We start from the raw sequence: 13,926 nt of genomic DNA, 5'->3' as shown, positions 1-13,926 counted from the left end.
TTCCCTACAAGATCACACATACATTTTTCGATCTCTTACAAAAAGAGAAGACCTTTCAAGAATATAGATTTGTTTTATATAGGGATCCCTTAGGACCCCAAAGTTTGATGTCAGATTTGAACTCTGGGTTGCCTAGGGTTGTTGAAATTCTTTATAAATAGCCTGCTGCATATAGCTGCACACAGCATGGAGCACTGCTGTGGCCGTTAATCACAGCACTGTGTAAACATATTTTCCATTTAGAATTCAGCATACATTTAATCCTTCAGTTCAGAGAAATGCTGACAACAAAGAATTTTCATCTGGCAGATTAATTTCTCTTTTATTACCTCTTCAGAAAATCCTGCACTGGTATCTCATCTTCTCTAAATGATCCAGAGAGTACAGGGAATTGGATATACCTGTGGTCAACTGTTGCCAAAATCTAGTTTTTAGCTAATAGACAACTATCCCAAAAAATAACTGAAGATGATTGTATAAGATGGTAAGGAAAAGGGATAGTTGAAAGAAGAGAGTTGCAGAAAAGACTTTTTAGGTCTGTATTGCCCTTGTTAGTACTAGATGAGATGTCAAAAGACAGCCCAAACCTCTCATAGGCATTAAGGAACTGTGATTTTTGTCACAGTTCATGAGGGCAGGACAGCAAGAACATGAAGTTAAATTATACTAGAAGTTATGAAGTTCTTCTAAGTGGTTTGCAATTCCATCCCTGGGGAATGATCTACCACTGAACTGAGGAAAATGCAACTTTTACAAGTATGTTTTCCATAGATGCTATTTAGTTTCATGATTAGAAGTAATCTATTGTGTTAGTAATACAGTCATCATTACAGTAATACAGGCAATTAAAGCCATAAATAGAGTATACAATCTAGAAATAGCAACAACATAGCATGTAAAATAACATAGCCAGGCCTCTAGTTTCTCACACAGAATGCAAAAGATCTTGAATTTGCCAGCACAAAGACTGCAGTACGTCCTTCAATTTCTCTTACAGTGCACTGTGGTGCTGTGAACTGTTAACTGTTGCCTTAAGCTTGAAGGAAAAACTACTTAGGTAGCAGATGAGGTAGTACTTTTGAATGACTTTGTCAGCAGTCTAGGAATCACCAGGAAAAAAAATATGCAACTTATGAGACAAAGTACTTTTAAGAGCTTCTAAGTCTCTGGCTTCTACTACCACTCAGTGACAAATTAGGTCAAATATCTATGACCATGGCCCTAGGCTGTACCAAAGGTTTTCATATGCTCTGCTGGAGGCATCAGTTCACACTGAAAATTTCTAATGAACCTGTAGTGCACTGATTCAGTGTCAAGAAGTGCTGAAACAAAGCAAAAGCAATGCCTTGGCAGCACTACTGATCCCCTGTGGCACAGCATGCACTCATACACCAGGATGGTGTTGTAGAGGGGAGAATAACAGAGACAAGATAACAACTTTATTAAAAATGACTGCTCCTGCTAGAACAGAAGAAAAGGGAGATATTAGTGGACCTGACTGTGCACAAAGAGAACAGATGTTGGAGGTTAACAGAGCATTAGTAAAAGAAAGAAAATCAAAGTCTTCTAATACCTGGAATGGTTATTTTAGTCAGAGGATTCTTTACCTGAAATGCACAAGGTTTAATCATAGTTGAAATATAAAGTAAGACACTACATGACCTTGTTTAGCATAAAGGGTTTCAGCAGAGCTGTACTTGGCTCCAGGATTGCCCTCTCTGAATTTCTCACTTCAGAATTATTACCTGCAGCCATTGCTATCAACCTAATTTAACTGTAATCATTGTCTCTCCAAATACACATAAAGATTGTAACCTTCTTTCTGAGGAATTACTTTGTATAATGAGGAACAATGGATTAAAAAAAGAAAAAGGATACTTACATCAAGGAAAAAAAATATGTACTATATAAACATGCCCTGTATTTTTGTTGTACAGTTACAAGACATAAATTAACAGCTTGTTTGCTGTTTTACCAGCAGTAAATTGCAGAGATAAGTGATTTCCAACTGGTAATAATTACTTTTTCTAGTAATAATAAAGACTCCATGTGACACTGTAAAAATATAATTTATAACTTCAGGATTCTATTTTCCTTTAATAGGGAGACAGGCCTGTGAGCTACCAAACTCCCTATGAGAATAGTTTAAAGATCACTATGTGCATTTCATTGCTAACTAAAAGAACTGTCTGCTGACAGACTTAAAAACTGAAATCAATTGTTTATTGAAAGAAGCCTCAAGGTAGTGAAAAAAGATAGCAAAGTATTCTCAGGCTGCTCAGCTGAAGTGTCTCAGAGTTCAGTCTAGCTAAGTGGCCATATATCCTGGCTTTTCAGATGACATTCATTTCTCCCAGTAACTGCTTGGGGCACTCTGGAGGTGTTCAGGTTTTGAGTTGATTAGAAAAAGGATTTTGTTTTGTAACCACAAACTGTTTCCTTTTTGCTGCACTGAACATTAATGATTCTTCTTCAGTGTCTCATGACAAATTCAATCAGATACCAGGTTAGTAGTAAAGTTCTGTATCCTGAGAAACACAAACATACAACTGCTGAGTTACAAGCTGGCAAAAGTGATGCTAAATAATTTCTTTTAAAGATGCTTCTGCATGACTGTTGCATTTACTTAGAAATATAATCCAAAGTGAAATGAGTAGTTTGTTTCTTTGTTTTAATAAGAAGTTTTTCTGAGTTCTAGAAAAATGGAAACTTGATAAGGCTTATTTAACACGTAGCGTGCTTGTGAACTATGAGGCCACAGTATATAAACAGAGTGAATGGAGCTAGAAGCTGGGTATAGGCAGCAGGCTGCTGGCCTTTAGTTAGCTTTAGAGTTAATGATTAGCTCTGATGGTAAAGTGATGAGCCCAGTGCTAAGCAGAAAATGTGTTTGTGTTGTCAACACATTTCTGCTCTGAGAGCAGAGCCCTGTTGCCCATATTGTCTCTTCCACACATACACTAGTCTGCTTCCAGGTTCCTTCTGGAAGGAGCCAGCTGCAAATATTTCAATAGTATAAAGAACAGCAAATAAAATGAGTTATAAATGTCTGGGTGTCTAAGTGCAGGTATTAGATTGAGAAAAGAAAAATCTAAGCTGAATAATTGCAGAATTTTCATAAGAGGGAAACATTCTTTACTGTGAGCGGGAGAAGCAGAAGCCTCATCCCTTGTGGTTTTAATAGCACACCAGAATAGAAAAAATAGTCACAATTTTTTTATTTTTATTTATTTATTTTTTTTTTTTTTGTGAAAGGCAGATGCATTCCATAAGGTTATTTCAATGAGGAAGCATTTTGAAGAAAAGCCGATATTGGTAGAATAACAAATAGAATTATTTAGCAATGTTTTTCATATGTAATTTCAGGATGTATTTTATTAACAGTGTTGTAAACTGTGTCTCAGAGAGTCCTCTATACAAAACCAGTTTCTTTTGTTTTGCTCTCACATCCTTCATGGTAATAACAAAGGTATTGTCAAACTCCCGCTAATGACTCCCGATATTGCATTCTCTGCACCTCCTAATGCCAAATCCTTCAGAAGAGCAGAGATTGTCATACTGGATTAGACTAGGATCGTATCTCAGAGGAAGACCAGCAGAACATTTGTTTCTAAATATTTAGGAAGCAACACACAGCATAGTTGTATGAGCCATCCATTGAAACATAGTCCCATTTCCTGATCCGGAAGCTGCCTCTAGACCAGAAGAAGTAAAAATAATCTTTTAATGTTCCTGATATGACATTGAGTCTCACAGTTGATAAGTATGAAAATTTTCATTCTCTTAATTCTCACTGCAACCATGAATTCTATTAATATTGAAAATGAATGATCTGTGACCAAAACTATAGGGTAATTTAGCTGTAACTGTGTATTTTGTGCTTTCTTCCAATTTTTAGTGCTCATTATCATTCCAAATATTAATTACCAGCTATAGCACAAAATATCATAAATTTTTAGGTTTCATCATGTCAACAATATCTTTCAAAAGCAGGCATTATACTTTCAACAATTTATACCATGTATGAGTGTGAACACATGAGCAATAAAAAAAAGCAGACCTTGGAAAGAGCCAGGTAAATAGGATGTGAAATATTGGTAAATTTAAGACTCTAAGGAGTTTAAAAACTTTTACATACATCAGACACTAGGTTTTTGGGTTTGGCGGGGGGGCATTCAGATAATAGCAGCATAAGTGAAGAAACAAGATAAGAAGCTAAATGGGAAATTATATAAATGGTGATAGATTAATTTTTGCAACTGTCAGTTCAATTCAGTTTAGACTCATATAATTGTCTAGTTACTGCTGCTCTTGGCTCTGTATCAAAAATGGCCTTGAATCATCAAACAGAAAATCCCAGTTGTACAAGATTCTCCAAGAAAATATTCAAACCCTTTCTTATGCCATTCCTCTTGCAGAAAAGTAGAACAGTCCAAAAGAAACCGTGACACCTAATGCTATGCTAACCATTACAAATGCTAGTAGTTACCAGTATATATATGTCTTATTAAATATTGGCCGTGTAAATTAAGGAATGTCCTAGTTATCTATGTATGCATTTATCATGGCAAACCATTGGGGAATTGTATTCTTTTTACACAAACCTTCATTTGGCCATATACATGAGATTTAGTCACTTCCCATTCTAATCAGGCACTCAGAGTAGTTGCAAGAAATTAAACAGCAGCTGTTTTCTGCCTACCATATTAAATGGCTGCATTGCATTAGTGAATGCAGTCATGTTTTGCCCACTCAGTCTCTTCAGATCTCTTTTTCATTGACTGCTACAGGGACATTTTCTCTGAGAGAAAGAGGAAGAGGTGTAAGTTAATATTCTGAAGTGCCAGGCTCCCACAAGTCCAAAATATCCCTATATTTTGTTCAGTGTACTTTGGATTCCTAACAAGATGGGATATCATGTATAAATGTGAGAAATTAATTTAGTATCACATTTCTTACAGCAAGAAATCAAATATTTCTTAGATGGTATGGGACATAGTCCTGGCAGCTGAAAGGAGTCAGTGTAAGATACAGAGGAGTTCTTAATTTCTCTTAGTTTAAAATTTTTAGAAAGAAAACTGCAGATTCAATAAAGAAGTTTGAACAGTGTTTGTTTTCCTGTATGAGCTCATGCATCAATTGTGATGAAATGGAGCTGGCTTGGTGGAGTGTATCATTGAAAGGGTCTTTCACATATACCTCACTCCTCCAAAATTTGCCACCTGGCACTGGAAAACCACCACAAAGGGAGTGATTGCTGAGAAAGAGTGGGAGAAAAAGGAGACATACTGCTGCTCCACTCTTAAATTTGCTAAGAACACCTGTTTTTTGACAGTTGTAGGAAGTAACAATAGAAGGTAGTTAGGTAGAATGAAAAATTAAGAAATGTGAAGAGTCTGCAAGGATTACAGTTTAGATTTAAGAATAGCTGAAAGCTATTATGTGCATTGTCATTTCATCCATTTCACACAAAAGAGCTTCACAGATACTATGGCATATAGACACTTTTGTTCTATATGCGATTGCCTCTAATGAAGAATATAGCACCAAACATATTCCATCATCATTTCTCTAAAGAGACTGCAGTGAACTTCCTTACAGGCAACTACAGCTAAATGGCTTCTACTGTCCACATATCCCCTTTTGATAATTAAAAGTAAAGAAAAACCACAAATGTGGCTCATGCCAAGATGGGTGAATTTGACCAGTCAGGATGCCCTCACCACAATCGTCAGTTGCATGTTGCCCGTTCTATTCTCATGCCTAGGACAACTTTCCTCTGTTTGAAAATTAATTTTCCTCCATGGAGATAATTCTGTTAAATTATGCTACAAATGACACAGGCTGGAACAGCTACTGTGTGGTTCTTTGGGGGAAAAGCAAAGCCATGTTCACAGCAGTGAAATCCTGCTGGAAGTATCTATTACAAGATGTGACTACACATCACTGCCTGTAAGATGGATAGCATAATAAAGAAGTGAAAGAGGGCACTTCTCAATTCAAATTGACACAGTGAATCCCAGAAAGCCTATTTTAACAAGATTCAATGACTCCAGGACAGAACTCTTATGACTACATTTCTAACTTTCTCTCTTTTTCTACCCAGTCATCAGGACTTTCAGGACTTATATGCCTTTGCTATGGGTAGGAGCTGGTAACTTGGGAACTCAGATAAGACAGGACTGTTGAAAGGCTGTGTTTCTGACCTGAAAGCAGTATTCAAATAAGGTGGCCTGACTGGGCACACATTATCTGCAGCAATCTCTGCTTCCGTATCAGAAATTAAAGGCTATGCTGAATCTTGCATGTGTCTTAGACTCAAGAGGCTAGGGAGGCACCACTAAGTGAGAAATTAGAGAAAGGCAAAAAGCTGAAAGCAGTAGAAGGAAATTAGGGACAGAGACATGGAGGAGACAAAGCAGCCATCAACACAGTCAAAATTGAATTTTTTTAAGAAAACCCTTAGTATTGCAGAAGTGAGGAGTTTACTCTCCCTTTCAGATTTTCTGCCCCTCCTTTTATTATCTGCCCTCTATAAATCCCTCCTTGCAAACTCCAGTGAGCAGGAACAGAAATTCCAGGAACAGACTCATTTTTGCTCAAGCCACTTAGCAATAAGGCTGGCAATATGAATTTCCAGTCACATCAGGCTAGTGTTGTAATCCTTTGTAAGAAGAAATTGGACTTGTTTTATAGGTCACATCACTTTTTAAAAAATGTAACCCAAGCAACATTGATTTAGGCTAGCATGGAAAAACACATCCAAAGCTATTAAACCAAAATGACAATTTCGGGGTTGGAACAGAGTCAGACGGGGGCCAGAAACAAAAGATTATTTCTCCTGGGCTGTCTTTAATTATGAAACATAAGTATAAAATTCTTTGTCACAAGTTCAATAAGAAAATCTAGTGGGATTAGCAATTAGCACCATCAGGGTCCTTTTAAACACTGCATCATCCACACAGTGCCTTTGGGGATCAGAGAGGGAAATCTGAGTTCTTGCTCATTGTTGGAGTCCCATGTGGGGAAATTAGTAAGTAACACATACTTGTAGGCAGTACCAGCACTTCTCAACCAGCTAGCCTAATAGCCCACTGACTTAGGTGACATAATATACCAGCAAGAGTCTACTCCTGAAATCACATTGCTGTGGCTGCTGCTGGCTGCTATCCAGTTAAAATAACGTCTGAGGACAGGCAAGATCAAGTAATCCAAATGCAATGAAGTGGGACACAAGTTTATACCTTTAAAAAGTGTTTTCTGAAACTTCTTCACTGGTGAAGGCTTTATCCAGATGGGCAAATAAATCTCCTGAGAAATATCTTAAAATTAAAAAACAGAAGCTTTGGATTGGCCAATCCAAGCTGGTAGGAACATGAAATTTGTGCTAATCAGATAACAGAGACACCATTTATGAGAGGTGAAGATCTAATATATTTCTACTTATCTAAGTGAGATTTATCAAAAGCTGAACTCTACTTAGTATATTTTTTTATTTGATTGAAGAATTTCTCAACCAGTAGTGGTATTTCACAATTTTCAATTTCTTGACTGTAAAACTAACAAATAGCTTTCAGAGGCCAGGTTTGTGGCAGTTTCAAGACTGAATACAGGAAGAATCAAGGGTTGTTGTAAAGACCAGGGAAATAAACAGATAGTCTTCCCTCCAATTCTAGGACTTCCCAGGATCAGTTTGACGATGTGATGACATCTAAATTGGCAGAAGATTTTTGTACTGCTGAATTATAGAACTCCCTGCATGAAAACTGTTCTCACTGTAAAGGCACCTTGCCCAGATTTGCTCCTTTTAGTCCCTTTCTAACCCACCTACCAGAGCAATTTCTGGACCTTCTGTTTGGTCTTGGTAGGAAAGGGGGACACTACAGGCTTCAAATCATCTCAGCCACCAAGCAAAAAAAGTCATAGTGTTCACTATGTACTATGTACAGCTGTCATCTGTAAGTACACTTCAGAATCTTAGACATCAGTTTCTAGATATAGATTGTCCTAAACTTTGAATCAAACACATTAAAGGTGGTAGAAATTGTTCCAGTGCAGGTGTTACATCTTTGGAATGTCATTTTCAGCCATGACATTTGAGTTTACTTTTGCTTTTAGATCATGACACCTGCTATGAAAACTTTTTCTGAAGAAGGAGATATAGGAAGAGAGTGGGAAAGTGGCAGTTATTCTATCTGTCTCCCAGGCATTCATATTAGAATCATTTGTTCTTTTAGTTTTCATAAGCAATGTCGTGGTTTTCATAATTACCTGATTTTTTTCCCTAACTGAAACCACTGTAGCTACAGGGAAGTGGATATGAGGAATTAATTACTGAGGAAAGTGGATGGTAGAGAATAAATGCAGTGACACTGAAATTAAATGAATGTAGAAAATAGAAAATAAAATGTGAGTTAAAGAGCAGTAAATCTTGCACAGGAAGGGAGCAAGACAATTGTGAATTGGTCCAAATACTCCCTTACAACTTCTGTGATGACTGCAGATGGTGACGAGGTGACATTTTATGGTTACTCTCCTGACCTAGACATAAACCAAACATTAAAGGGCTATTTGCAGAAATTGTCTTTCTCTTGAGGCTCTCAGCTGTCTCTGTGAATGCTTTGTCCCTTTCTCCTTCCTTCACTTTCTGTTTCTATAGGCAAAGATTATGAGTTTTATATCCTCCGATGTTCCTCTGTAGAATGTCAGCCTCAAAAATTCATCTTGAAAATTTCTCTCCTCCCCCATCTATCTTCTCTCTTCTGTCTCTGGGTGACATCTGGTGTATTGGCTGAGGTCTCCAGGCAGCTTTGTACAGCTCCAGACTCGCCTAGGGCAGCTGGCTGGAGTGATCAAAGGGGACGACTGAGTTGTTTTGTTTTTGCTGAATGTCGGTTTAAGTCACCTTTGGGTTCTGGGGATTTTCAGAACAGCTTTTTATTTGCAACTGACTTGCACACAGTCTTAATGTTGGAGGAATGGAAGCAGACTTCAAAGAAACCTACAGTTTTCTTTAGTTCTTGAAATGTTCTCTCCTTCCCTATCTCCAGTATACTAACTAAATGGAAGAAACTTTCACCTTGGAAACAATGGTGCTTCTTTTTTAATGACATGTTCTGTTGTGTACTGGGGAGTCAATACATTTTCTCTACATTTGTTAAGGAGAAGTGTAAAACTGCCTCTGTTGACAGCAAAGATAATTTTCCAGCAATTTTAGGATGCTTCTTATGTGAATAACCTCAGAAAGAATGTATATAGATTAATTTTTTTGATGATGAAGTTCCCCTGTCTTGCCAGATTGTCTTTATCTTTTATCCCAGCTTACTTTCAACTTCTCACCTGCTTGTTTCCTTGACATAAATACTAGAGAAAATCTTTCTAATGCGTAGTTAATTTTTTTAGTCTCTTTGTATTCTTCCCTTAACTCCTTCCTCTTAGTATCAAACTCTTCTTCTTTCTTTTCCCTCCCCATCTCCACCCCCAGTTATGAGTGGGTTTTGTTTTGCCTTCACTCATGACATATTTTCTTGTTTTTCTACTCTGCCTTTTTGAGCTACTTTTTCCATGATATTTAAAAAGATGCTTGTCATGTCTATGGCTTAGTCCTATACCTCATGCCCCTTGCCTATCCCATCGGAATTGACTTCGGAAGCTAATGCTCCTTGAACCTTTGCTCTGACTGCATAGGAGGTGGAATGGTAATTATTTTGAGCTAATCCTAGTGCCAAACACCTTGAGTGCCAGGCAGGCAACATTTGTGTTGTCCTAAGTTCCAGAGGAAAAAAGACCTTTCCATGCAGAAAATCAAAGTACAGAAGCATTCTGCTCACCATCTTGTCAAATCTGAGAGGTAACTGGCATAAGAGAGCTTTTTCACCTCTGCCAGTTTTCCTGAAGCAAAGCATTTCAGAGCCCAGAGAAATGCTTTGGAAGGATAAGCATCTCAGACTGTTTCAAGGTGCCTTTGTCTTCAAAAAGATAACTGTTTTGAGACAGATTATAAAGTTTTTATACACTCAGAGAAGGAACTCAGGATTTTGCCATGGGCTTAAAGTAGATTTGCATAGTACATCATGCCTCTGCTGAGATGCCCTCAGATTCTGTAAGAATTTGGTGTTTAAGTGAAGCTACAAGAACTGCAGTTACTTTACTGAACTCCAAAACTTACAAGATAAACCTTTTTAGTATTTATGGAGTGCTGTCTTTTAACCTACCTTACCATTTTGTGGACTGCTTCATAGCAAAAAATCCACCAGTCATGGTGCTCAGTTCTATCTAAGATATAGTTGTTCTTTACAGAGATCCTGATCTAATGGAATGATTGTAAAAGTTCAGGTTTCTAGCCATTACTTTTGGCTTGAAGAGATATTTGTTCACAGTGATAACAGTATTCTTTGTGTAATAACTGGAGTAATTTGCCTTCATCTCAGGAGTGCATGCTGAATATGTCACCCAGCTACCTCATCTTCCAATCTGACAGCCTCCAGGGTTCCTCAGGACACTTTGGACATCCAAAATACACCAGAAAATAATCAGCTATGAATACCCGCAAGGTTTGCTGAATATCACAGCTTGAAATGCAGGATATGACTGCTAGCTGAATTTTTGTTTAAGAGCACAGTGCAGCATTACATGTGTGTTCAGTGTGAGAAATCATTAGATGAGACATGACAAACTGCTCAGTCATTCAGCCAGAGGTATTAAGGGAGCTGAAGATAGTGTACTTCAAAAGGAGCTAAAATCCTAGAGTGGCTAAGGCTAAGTCTCTATTAACAAAGAAAACTCTCCAAAGGAGAGGCTGGAGCCTTTGCAGAGTCCAAAGGTAAAGGAAAAGAACATTGGTAAGGGCAGTAAAAATATAAACTGGGAATAGAAGGGGAGATTTAAATTCAATAAAAAGAAGATCCAGCAGTCAAGTTTACCGGTAACTTCCTGGTAGTTGAGTTCATCAGTGGAAACTGAAGTCTGCACTCCTATTGTTCTAATTCAATCTGGTGAAAAGCCAGGCCTCTTGCTTCTACAAAAAATAAATATTTTTGCTGTTTAAGGAATCTTGCTTTATTCACTCTTATATGCTCTATTTTTTTGGAGCAAACGATATCCTTTCAGTCAACAGAACAGCACCAAAAACACATGTTTGAAAGTGCAGCTGGAAAGATGGTTTTTGTCCTAAAGGGTGAATCCAACAAGGGTGAATCCCAAGCAGCTGGTTGTGCTTCCAGGGACAGGCTGAAGCCTGTTTTCACACATCATACAACAAAAATAATAGAAGTTAATAAAGCAGCCCATTGGAGGAGGAAGACCAAGGCTTTACAAGCATCAGATAATATGATTTACCAAGAAGACATGTGAAAAATAGTCATCTTTAAAAATTAAAAAAAACCCAACAGAATAACTGAATGTCTGGCACACTGTCTTTAGAAACAGTATTCTCCAGAAAAAAACAGTGATCTCTTTTGTTTTGTTTTGTTTTTTTAGCCACACACATTTGTCAGTTGTGTCTTGAGAGGCAAAATACAAATTCCCTTTCATTTCAGGTACTTCCTACATTTACAGTACCATAGAAATTATGCTTATTGGTTTTCCCCTGACAAAGGCTGATTTATGAATATTTCTAAAGGAACTAAACTTTTTCTTGCTTTGGCAAAAATGCTATTCTTCCAATTTCCTATTGTTATCTTCAAATGATTCACAAATTTATGTTTTTCTTCCTTTTCTGGTTACAAGTAGTTGAACTGAAAAATGTCCTTATGCAACTATTTTAAATTCTTTTTTTTTTGGCTTTTAGCAAGTCTCTATTTTGTCTAAGTGTATTGCTTAAATGTATTCTGTGAGCACTTCCACCATATTTCAGGTAGTTAATTCTTATGGTTAGCAAATAGTCTTAAATGGATCTGTTTTTACCTGCCCAAGCAGTGTGGAAATAGAAGTGGTGTGGAGGGCACTTTTGAATTACCTGAGTCAATACTGATCAGGTGATATCTGGTGAATTTGCTTTCACCAAAACTAAAGGCCTCCTACAGTGGTTTGGCAAGGTATGCAGTCTGAGTTTTGAGTTCTAAGAATGTTATATATTCAGAGCAATTACCTGGACAGGAAGGTTCCTACCTGAAATGTTTATATTCAAACCCCTAATTTAATGTTTCCTGGTCCGACTCAGGATCTTCAACAGTTCATTAAATATGTACAAGACAGGAAAGACTATTGGTTTTCACCAAATGGGAAAAAGTAGAATTTCACCAGCTCTCACTACTGGTAAAATTTTGCATCATCTTTGCAAGACTCAGACTGCTCTAAGAATCACAAATACCTAAGCAGAACTTTATCCATGCTTAAGATGTCAGTGTTAGATATAGACACCATCCAGCTCACTACAAACTAGCTGTAGGAGTTTTATTGGAGTGAAAGGTTTTTGATGGAAAGAGCAGTGACACATATTAGAGAAAAATGTCCAGACCAGCTATAAAATGATGCTAAACTGAAGATCTGACATGGGCTACATTCTGGCTGTGCTGAACTGTAACTGCTTCAGGAGAATTAATAAGGTCGAAGTAAACAGCGTAAGAAACTGAAGTGTGAGCTTCTCCAAAATGCCGTGTCCTGTGGAGGTAGAAACTATTTCACAAGATGAAAGGAATCTAATGTGATTTTGATCCTAAATCATGCTGATGAATGATGTTAGAAAAACCAAGTAATGCCAGTTAAGACACAAGTGTCACTAGTCCAAGTATTTGGATCCACCACACTATTGTTTAGATTTGTGAGATGAAAAATTAGTGATAAGGGTGACCACAAGGGTCAGGGGGTACTATCACTTTCCTTGTGACAAAAACATGCTCTGTATCATGCACTCAGTTTGAATATTTGATATTAGATACAGTTTTGCTTCTGACTAAACTTCTGATAAGTCATCAGAAAAGAACTGTATGGTAAAGGTGGAAATCAAGGCACCTTTAAAAGAATTTGGCAGAGAAAAAATTTCTCAGTTTCCCTGGTGTCACCTTCTATTGCAGTGCACCAGTGTACATCTCTAAGTAAGTCATGTGTATGTGTAAATAGGAAACTTGGTTATCTGACACCTAAGTTTTCAGTCTGGATTCCTTAATATTACACAGGAAGCATAGACGTAAATTAATCCCTCTTTTGTTATATGTCAAAGCACTGGAGTTGTACGATACATTTCATAATGCCAGCCACTGATACTCAAAAAACAGAAAGAACACTTTCATCTTGGTACAAATGTCATTTTGGGAAAGTTATTTTCTTTGCAAGAGAGAAGCCATCAGGTAAACTGATTGACTCTAGTGTCACAAACCTCAAGGAAAATAAATCATCTTTGTGAATAGGAACAGTTGTTAGAATTAACTAATTTGTGGTATATTTGAAAACATGATAAATAAGTGGTAAGAAATACATGTGACAGAATCAGAAAATAGGGATATTCACAAGACTTATAGAAAATATGCCTTCACAAATTCAAGTTTTAGTATGCTTCAGGAAGAACTTTTAAACCTCTGTTCAAAAATCTACATCTAAAATTATAAAACTAATCTTCACCCAGATTTGCCTACCACAAATATGGAACCATAACATTTTGCACAATTTCCAGTCAAAGGATACATTATCATCATCCTGGTTTTGGCCAGGGCATAGTTAATTTTTGCAGTAGCTAGGAGGACGCATGGAGAGGACCCAGAGATTATTTTGCACCACCTGATGTCGCTGCAAAGGGCAGGGGGAGGGAATCTCCTCTGAAGGGAAGGGGTCTCTTCAGCATAGCATGAAGGAGGGAGCAGTCAGGTGTTGTCTATTGCCAGGGGAGTTCCTTGTGATTCACCTACTTTTCTCTTGTACCGTCATTGCTGCTGTTCATTTTGTCATCTCACTGTTTCCAGTAAGTTGTTCTTATCTCACCTCATGATCTTT

The sequence above is a fragment of the Lonchura striata genome, chromosome 5, assembly GCF_050655825.1.
Source record: "Lonchura striata isolate lonStrDom1 chromosome 5, ASM5065582v1, whole genome shotgun sequence".
Classification (NCBI taxonomy): Eukaryota; Metazoa; Chordata; class Aves; order Passeriformes; family Estrildidae; genus Lonchura; species Lonchura striata.
This window is presented reverse-complemented; position numbering follows the sequence as displayed.